At 37.6% G+C, this 10,633-nt stretch overlaps 1 protein-coding gene across 1 annotated transcript in view; it reads right to left on the minus strand.

Annotated features, from left to right (window-relative positions):
* Positions 1–9,015, minus strand: part of arhgef2a (Rho guanine nucleotide exchange factor (GEF) 2a) — a 56,548-nt gene extending 47,533 nt beyond the window's left edge. The window contains exon 1 of the mRNA XM_084130265.1: positions 8,789–9,015. The gene's annotated coding sequence lies outside the window, so the exon portion shown is untranslated. The remainder of the gene's footprint in view (positions 1–8,788) is intronic.
* Between the last annotated feature and the right edge of the window lie 1,618 nt (positions 9,016–10,633).

Consider the following 10,633-nt stretch of genomic DNA (forward strand, 5'->3'; position numbering starts at 1 on the left):
TAAAGGGATGGAAATGGTCAGAAACAATGCTCAGGTAGGCCGTGGCATTTAAACGATGCCCAATTGGCACTAAGGGGCCTAAAGTGTGCCAAGAAAACATCCCCCACACCATTACACCACCACCACCAGCCTGCACAGTGGTAACAAGGCATGATGGATCCATGTTCTCATTCTGTTTACGCCAAATTCTGACTCTACCATCTGAATGTCTCAACAGAAATCGAGACTCATCAGACCAGGCAACATTTTTCCAGTCTTCAACTGTCCAATTTTGGTGAGCTCGTGCAAATTGTAGCCTCTTTTTCCTATTTGTAGTGGAGATGAGTGGTACCCGGTGGGGTCTTCTGCTGTTGTAGCCCATCCGCCTCAAGGTTGTGCGTGTTGTGGCTTCACAAATGCTTTGCTGCATACCTCGGTTGTAACGAGTTACAGTCAAAGTTGACTGTAATAACTTTGGTTATTTCAGTCAAAGTTGCTCTTCTATCAGCTTGAATCAGTTGGCCCATTCTCCTCTGACCTCTAGCATCAACAAGGCATTTTCGCCCACAGGACTGCCGCATACTGGATGTTTTTCCCTTTTCACACTATTCTTTGTAAACCCTAGAAATGGTTGTGCGTGAAAATCCCAGTAACTGAGCAGATTGTGAAATACTCAGACCGGCCTGTCTGGCACCAACAACCATGCCACGCTCAAAATTGCTTAAATCACCTTTCTTTCCCATTCTGACATTCAGTTTGGAGTTCAGGAGATTGTCTTGACCAGGACCACACCCCTAAATGCATTGAAGCAACTGCCATGTGATTGGTTGATTAGATAATTGCATTAATGAGAAATTGAACAGGTGTTCCTAATAATCCTTTAGGTGAGTGTATATCACATATAACATACATGAAATAACCCCGTAGCACATCTATACAGGTGGAGCTGGGGAAGGTGCTGGGTGCTGATTTTGTTTAGGGTTAGTTGCATGTAATTATGCATAATGTACTGTTAATAATGCATTAAGTACATGTAACATATGTAGCAAGGACACAGTAAATCTTCTCCTCCATTTGGCCAATGAATTCAAACTCAAAAACCAAATCACTTTGATTCATAAATGAATCATTCATTTTTGGATCAACTGATTCATTGAATAGATCTGAAAATATTAGTACAAAATCTAAAGTTTATCTAAGGTTTTTTTTCCCCTCCAGAATTTGAGTCACAAATATATGCAAGGATAAAAACAATAATTACATTGGTTATAGGTATAAAAAATATATTTTTAATAGAAAATGAATTAGAAAATGTTTGTTTTTTTTGGCTGATGATTTGGCTGCAAAATGTTCACCTTTGGCAGGTGTGGCAAAAAGTTAATTTTGGACTTAAAATACAGTGTACATCTGCTTGACTCAGATGTCATAACATTTAAAATTCCACAAGATCATCACAAGATTACTGATAATACCATAATCACATTATGTCACCGTGAAGGCAGCCAGCACTTTTTTTCCTCCACACACACACACACACACAGCCACACACACACACACACACAGACACACACACACACACACACACACACACACACACACACACACACACAAGAACAGCAACTGTCTTTTCTACACCCTCTTACCCCTCCTTCTACGTCTTTCAGTCCTCCACCGCTCCTGGGCCTCTTTTCCACTCTAACTGAGTCTAGAACTAAAAAATGGATAGATCAAATTACAGCCTATTTCATTGCTCAACAGAGGCGTGGAATTGGACAGTGGATTTTTATTGAAAATATCTGATGTCTTTAAAGGTCAGTGTGATTTCTGCAGCTTTAACACTGCAATGGAATGGAAAACAATTTATATTTTCAATCGGGTTTCCCCAAATATTCTGTCCATCTGTCAATGGTCAAAGAATCAAATAGTCTGCCTCAAGTACGCCACTGGTTAAGCCAACATTCTGTGCTAGTTGGGATGCTAAAAGAATACATTTATGTTTGGGATGGAATATTAGCTTATCATGCTGAGTATTAAAAATGTAGGTCCCACTTTATATTAAGTGGCTTTAACTACTATGTACTAACATTGAAATTAATAATTTGATAAAATGGACTTATTGTGTACACACGTTTTTACATTGTACTTATATTTTAAAAATACCTGCATGTAATTACAGCTGTAATTAATTTATGTAATTACACTTGTAATTACATAAAACCTACCCATAAAACCACACCTGTCCCTAACCTTACCAGTATCACACCTCAATAGCAGCAAAAGTGTTTTACAATAGGCTACAACATGAACACAATAAGTACATAGTACTTAAATTCAATTGGTACAAAAATTAATTTGGTTATATTATACAATTGAAAAGTTTTCAAAAGACACTAACACTTTTATTCAGTAAGGATGCATTAAATTGATTTAATGTTACAAAAGATTTTGGTTTAAAAAAAATGCTACTGTTTTTCAGAATCATGAAAAATAATTGACCACAATTTCAACAAAAATATTAAGCAGCACAACTGTTTTCAACAATGATAATAAGAATACATTTTTCTTGAGCACCAAAGCAGCATATTAGATTATTTAGGCATGTAGAAAATGGTCAAGATGATTTGTTGAGATTCCAACCGAGCATCAGAATGGGGAAGAAAGGTGATTTAAGTGACTTTTGAAAGTGGTTGTTGGTGCCAGACTGGCTGGTTTTAGTATTTCAGAAACTGCTGATCAACTGGGATTTTCACACACAATCATCTCTAGAGTTTACAGAGAATGGTTGAAAAAGAGAAAATATCCAGTGAGCGGCAGTCCAGTGGGCGAAAATGCCTTTTTGATGCCAGAGGTCAAAGGAGAATGGCCAGACTGGTTCCAGCTGATAGAAAGGCACTTGTTACAACAGATGTAAAGAAGTGCATCTCTGAACGCACAATTAGGGCTGTCACTTTTGTGAAAAAATCCTGTTCGATTTTTGAGACACAAGTGTTCATTGAATCGATTGTAAAATTGATTTTCAATGTCTAAAGACGTTTCCATTTTCAATGCCAAATAAAGGCAAATCCACGGACAACTAACAGGCATTAGGACGAATGTAAAGAGGGCGCTTGAGTCAGCAATATTTCTGATGATTTATTGGCATGAAGTTTCGTGCATCAATGAAAAACATTACTGCAGGCTTCAACATGACTGTGTTTATGATTAGAAATATCAAACAAATTTCACCTACGTAGGCGACTGTAGCCCGTAGCCCAAATCTGTATCTGTATGCATGAGACTGTCTGAATACCGGCAGAATTCACATTTTTGTTGTAAAAAGAGACACATTATGCAGAAGTAGGCTATAATTTGCTGTTTGTCAGAGCCTGCAGTTGCTGTGTGACGCACGTTCGCTGCGGGCATATCGTAAAAACGTTGCCTGGTCTGATGAGTCTCGATTTCTGCTGCAACATTCAGATGGTAGGGTCAGAATTTGGCTTAAACAACATGAAAGCATGGATTCATCCTGTCTTGTATCAACGGATCAGGCTGCTGGTGGTGGTGTAATGGCGTGGATATTTTCTTGGCACACTTTGGGCCCCTTAGTACCAATTGAGCATTGTTTAAACGCCACACACTAAGTATTGATCATGTTATGGCCACAGTGTACCCATCTACCGATGGCTACAACCAGCAGGATAACGCGCCGTCACAAAGCTTAAACCATTTCAAAATGGTTTCTTGAACGTGGCAATGAGTTCACTATACTCAAATGGCCTCCACAGTCACCAGATCTCAATCCAATAGAGGATCTTTGGGACATGGAAGAACAGAAAATTCGCATTATGGATGTGCAGCTGAAAAATCTGCTGCAACTGCCTGATGCTATCATGTCGATAAGGACCAAAATCTCAGAGGAATCTCAGCACCTTATTGAATCTGCCACGAAGAGTTAAGGCAGTTCTAGAGGCAAAATGGGGTCCACTAGCAAGACCCAGTACAAGCAAAGTGTACCTTTGTAAGTATATATATATAACATTAAATATTACAACTGTAGTACTGTTGTCAAGTGACCCTAAGTTCAAAAGTAAAAAGCCATGCCAAGTAAAACCTGCATTTAGTTCAACTGCTTCACAAAGTCCGCATTGTTCATTACTTTCTATGAACGACATTCTTTCACAGTACTTTCTTTCACACGACATTTTGTTTTGATGGCTCAAAGGCAACAGCTTTCTGTCCAAGCTCTCTTTTAAATGTCCTTCGATTTTCTTACAGCCCATGTTTTTATATTCCCCTCCCTTCTTTCAGAATCCACTGATGTCATGTTAACACTGGGTCCCTCTCCCAAAGAGCAAACATGCAGAACAATGAGAGAAAGGATGTGTACAGTACAGTGAGTCAGGGTGAACTACAGGTCGCAAGCTGCACGCGAATGTGTACACACGCATTTGAGAGTCGAATCGGTGGTGATTGACACATTGGCACACTGCGCTCAGTTCATGACTCACCTGAAAGTTGTCACCATTAGCAACTAATAAGCATTTTTTATCACTTATGACATTTAAACAGAGCCTCTTGAATTGTACTGCAGAAATACAAGCGGATGACTTCTGATTACAACCGAATCAAATTGATGGAATTCATGAAACTGGCTGTGGTCGCCTGGTGAACAGAAACTTACTGACAGTCTGCAGGACTAATTTTATGAATTAGGACATCAAAAAAGTCAATCCAACAACAACTTACATTTCAAAATGACAGTTCACTAAAATTACAAACAATTGCATTACTCACTTTCATTATGTATGACTTTCTTCTGCGGAACACAAAAGGAGATGTTTATAAAAAGGTTCATGCTGCTTTTTTAATTCATTTTAATAAAGAAAATTTATGGCGAAATGGTTTAGAAGTACGTACAGTATCACCTGGTTGGTTCCTTTCATTTTTCTTGAAAACTAAGTGATCATTTACTCACCCTGGTGTTGTTCTAATGCCATATGCCCTTTCTTTTTCGTAACACAAAAGGATAAAACTTTTTTTTTTAAAGTACCGCTCGCGCTCTGCATCAAGCTTTTTAAAAAAAGACACACAAGTTGCACAGAATGGTCCCATGCAACATGTTGTATATTCCAATTGTTCTAAGGGATAGGATTTAAGAAAAAATCAAATAAAAAATGCACTGTTTAACGAAAATCCTGACCTTGGCCATTGGTCTTTTGTGCACAACTGCACGTTCATGAAACTGTATTAGTGCCGCACTTCACTGCGAGTCGCACAGAAAAAGCACACAAGTGAGAAATGAAGATGAATAAAAATGCAACATGAAATGCAACACCTATAGACCTTATGCACCAGAGAAACAAGTTTGCAGCCATCTTTAGAATAATTAGCTAGTGAAGTGGATTCCCTGATTGTAGAGATTTTTCAGCTGTGTTTGATTAGGGATGGAGCTAAACTCTGCAGGACAGTGGCCCTCCAGGACAGGAGTTGCCCTGTCTAGAAAAAGAAGTTTGATACGTGAGCAGCGGTATACAGTTAGCAAACATCCTGACACCACCCACACTGCTGAGAGCGGAGTTCAGAAAAATATGTAAATATGTGCTGCTCGCTTTCCTCTCAATAACAAATTAAAAACACAACAAAACGAAAGTGGTGAGAAAAAAGCAGTTAAAGCATCTGATCATAGTGATATGTTTGCGATAGCCCTGCAATTCGGCACTCCAGTCATGTCATGTTTATTTATAACCTTTATACAATGCTTTAAAGGAAGCAGCAGCTTTACAGTATTAAACATTAAAAAAAACTGCGTCAGTGTCACTTTCATTTAGACAACTTGAATTTCTACTAAAGTAGCTGTGTTTTTACTCACGTCTAACCTCAACAGACCAAACAGAAGAAATGAACCAGTGATTTCCAGGTCAAAGGCAGAGCCTCATAGACTCATATACCTGTTGCGTAATAACCACGGACTAATAGAGTGGTGCAGGTATGACATCACTTTGTAGGCCAGAACGCAGAAGCAAGTTAGCATTTTAGCACTTCTGGTTCCATCATTCCATCGTTTTGAATGGGGTTTTAGTTAAATGGCTGAAATAAGGTCAGCCATTAGAGGAAAACACAGGCTTAGGACACTTTCACGTTTTATTCTACGACATTAAATACATCAGTATAACACACTCATGATTTTTGAAGCTGTTAAGTGTCTTGAAAAATGCGGTTGCTAACAAGTGGCTAAATGGGACTACAGAGGCTGTCGAGGAGATTAAACAGGTAACTCACTCAGCTTTTACAGCATTGTTATGTTTATAATTGTGCTCACAAACTATTCTCAACTGTACTGGAAAATGTTTTTAGATAAAGACTGAAAGAGTTGTCGGAAGCTTAGTCATGGTGACGTTGAATTCATGGGACCATGGTGTAGGCCCTAGTTCATTTATAGTCTACCTTTAGCTTTTTACTTCTGGCGACTGCATTTAGGCTTCAGAATTCATAAAAGTTGTGTCCACCTGTGATAATTATCTTGATGGACAAAACATGTAAGTATTATAAGATTATGTTGATCACAGAGTTTGTTTTTAGCGATAATCCAAAAGCCTATGGGAAAATCCTATTGGGTTTTTGTCGAGAGAACCAGTGTGATGCTAACTTCCGGTTGTGACGTCATACCTGCACCACTCTATGGTAGTTGGAAGGCGTTTACCAGCCGGAGCAAACTTTTTCTGAACTTTTCCTAACTCCCGAAATGAGCTCCAAATCAACGTAATTTGGGGTGTTTCTGTTCTAAATGGCATTTTACTTTTTCACATTTACTTCTATCTCTCTGAAGATGTCCACCCCCCTCGCCACCTTGTGTGCTGTCAGTCACCAAGTGACTATAAACATGCCCTCCACCCCCTTCCCTTTGTCACCCCTCACTCTATTTATCTCCTCTTCCTTTTCTTATTCGTTGCAAAGAAGGCCACATGTAGTCTCAGAGGGGGTTCTGAATACAGAACTCAGAATAGCTCTTACTAATGACTAGATCTCTATTTTCCAAGGTTAAGGAGTTTCCTGTTACAGCAGACTTTGAACAATTCAAGATCAACCGATGAACAGCACTTTAAGTTCTAGTAAATAAACAGTGTCATATTCAAATAATCTCAAGAAACATTGTAAAGGCATTAGTTCTAGAAACCTTAAAAGGTTAAAAGATCAAAAGCACTGATACTTATCAAAGGAAATGACCTCACCTCAAAAGGTTTATTATCAGAGATCAATGCATTCGCAATCAGATTAACTGTTCTGGAGAATCAATGGTAATCAGGGATGCACCGATACCATTTCGATCCGATCCAATACCAAAAATTCTGAGTATCGGCCGATACCGATACCCGATCTGACAAAAATGGCAGTATCGGAGCCGATACCGATACTGAGTATCGATGAGAATCAGCTCAGGCGCCAGTATGGCCATTATGTCAAGACAGTGTTTTAAGATCTACTAGTATGAGCCACTAGAAGTAGTTAAGGGGCATTAAGTCTTACTTTTCGGAATCAAATTAGGCCAAAAAAAATTGATGGCTAACTTGTAAGACTAGTCTTAGCAGTTTATGCAACCAGACCCTTATCTTTAAGTTAGCAAAATTAAGTGGAACTGTGTGACTTCCAAGAAAGCATTCCGGTCATATTTGCAGCATGAAAGAATAAGAGATTCCATGTTTAAGATACGCTGACTTCTACGGTACTCCTCCACGTAATGACGCCGTTAACAGCAACTGTGCCAATAACACACTTGAGACTCAGACCACACACATTCATTGGGTTCGCTGACCTCTGGGGAACTGACCTCCCTTCATTGGGAACGTTTCCCCTTTTTCTTATTGCCTTAAATGTCATTTCATTGCCATTTACTGATCAGTCTCCTTTTAAGTTACATTTCTTTACTTTTTAAAAAAACAACAACAACAAAAGAAATAATAATAACAACACATACATATAATAATGAATAAATGTAAATTAATGAAATGACATCTCAAATGACATTCAAATCAAAATAATTCTGTTTGTTTATAGGCTATAGGCTACTGTATGAGCATTCATTTAAGAGCTTGCCTATGCATTCTTTGATTCCATCTAGAAAGTGACCCATGTATGTCTCTTTTATAAATGCTACACTTTCATCTGCCGTTGTCCCATCTCCAAAGCAAAAAGATCCTGATCCTGCTTAGCTCATCTTTTCTGTGTCAATTTCACCCTTAACCTCTGTCTTCCCAGTTCAATCCTCTTTGCTCATTCTCTCTCCCTCTCTCTCCATGAAGTCATGTTTTTAAACAGAACTCCATAGGCAAGAAAAGCAGCCGTTCCTCACAAAGGTCTCAGGTAACTTAGCAAAGGGCCCCTGGAGATTACAGATATAGGGTCAGACACAAAGAGCTTTCTTGCGCACACTCAATTACACATTCTCAACACCCAAATATAATTTCCTCCTCCTAATCCTTTCTTCACTCTTAACGGCTGTCATTGTTTACAGAAAGAACAGACCGGGTTACGCGCACACATGCACACGCACAATTAAGTATTAACAACGTAAGGGATTATTAAACATTTCAGTTCTCTGAACTGATATATAAAAAGAACCTGTATAATGCAGGAAATTTACATAACGTTACGTGTCCGCTTATTGATATTTGGTCGATGAAGAAGTAACAATGGCACTTAAAATATTTAACCGGTGTTCTCCTGTTTTTCTTTCTTTTTTCTCTTTTCATTGTGATTGTTTTAACTGTACCAGACAGTCAATGAGTGGTCCACACACAAAAAAAACTTTTTGTAGTAACTTTTAATGTCTTACCTGTCCGCTGTGATGTTCTGTTTATATTATATCCTAACGTCTTGTTCAATTTCACCCAGACAGACGCTCCTCGATGTTTACTTCCTCTTCAAAAACCTTTAAAATCCTCTTGGTGTGTTAATTTCATATAAGCACCGTAGACCAAATGGTTTTCAATCATAACATTCCCGGACAAACTCCGGTAAAGTACATCATCATCTACATCCCCTCGTTCGCCGGGAATTCCTGTGCTGAGTGTGTGTGCTCGCTCCCGCGGCCTCTGACCAGCGCAGTCGCCACGCCCACATCCGTGACGACATCACAGGTCCAGGTGTGCTGCAGTTGGACTGTATTTATGGCCATATAATTTAGAAAACACATTCCAAATGTGTGTGTGTGTTTTTTTGAGAGAGTAAAGTGAAATTAGTCACGTGTGCAGACGTGATCATGGGATTAATAAAGACTATTTATCTAATAATTTGGTCAGTAATTGAGCACAGATTGTCAGGGTTCTTTTCATAACTTTCCCAGTCATGAGTTATTCGCTGGATAAGGATTTTTATGATTCTACTCACTATGATAACTTTCTTGATTTTTAGAGATGAGCATAACTAGAAAATATCCATGACTTTTTTTTATTGGGCAGATTCGTATAGCAGTTTCAATATACATTCCCATTAATTTAGTATTATTAATATTTTTAGTTTCTTAATTTTAGTGAAAAAATATTTATTCACTATACAATTATATATTCACTAGATTATCTTAATTACTATTATTATAGGTGCATTATTTATTTTTGTTATTGTTTTGTCAATTTATTAATAGATTTTCCAGCCCTGCAAATCCCACTTTAGAAATTCCTCGATATTTCCTGGCTTTCCATGATGGTGGAAACCCTGATATGTGCATGTGCTGAAACAAAATTGATCAGACATTAAATTAAAGGACAAACTGCTTTTAATTTACGCAAAGCAGAATCAAAACAAACCAGGACATACATTTAAACTAACAAATTGTACAGGAAAAAACGCATGCACCAAATTACTCAATGACATTTTCTATATAGCTTAGACAATAGTATCAAATTATATAAAAAACCTAAACACACACCAAATCATTATACATTTGCAAATACACAAGCAAATGAGACACACAAATACTGCATAAGAAAATCTAACACATAGAGAAAATTACTCACTAATCTGACATGCTCCATTAAAAAACATAAATAAACAATAAAAAACAAAAACAGTGGTCTGTTGACATATTTGATTCATTAAAACTGTGTTACTTGTTACATATTAAAGGAATTACAACCCTCAGGCAAATGTTACATAACAGAAGACACAGTAACATTCTTGCAAGTCAGGTATAGTTTACAAAATATATCATGACAATAATATATAATATTAATTTGTGCGATATTCACATTACAAGTTCTATAGGCAAGAGTGTAAGAGGGCAAAATGTTGTAGCTATGTTTGGATAATGGAAGACTTCTTAAACTGAACAGTTATTTTTAAACCTACAAGGAAGACCAGTTTCCTTTAAAAAAAGACTAATTATATATATTTATAATATATATATATAAAATTAAAAAATTTAATTGATATAGTTTCTTGAGACTCACAGTAAAGGCAACAATTAGTGTCTAGAATAATTCAAGCAGCGTTTCATAAAGCTCAACACTGCATGGCGCCATTCAAGTACATTTAAAGTGGCTTTTCACATGAAATCTCTGTTGAACACACTCAAAGTTGTAAAATTGTTAACTGCTTTACACGTCAAACACAATTTATAACAGCTGTATATATCTGTTCATGCCATAAATGAATATTTGCTCAGAGATGACCGTACCGAAGA

This window comes from Abramis brama (assembly GCF_963993115.1).
Source record: "Abramis brama genome assembly, chromosome: 12".
Classification (NCBI taxonomy): Eukaryota; Metazoa; Chordata; class Actinopteri; order Cypriniformes; family Leuciscidae; genus Abramis; species Abramis brama.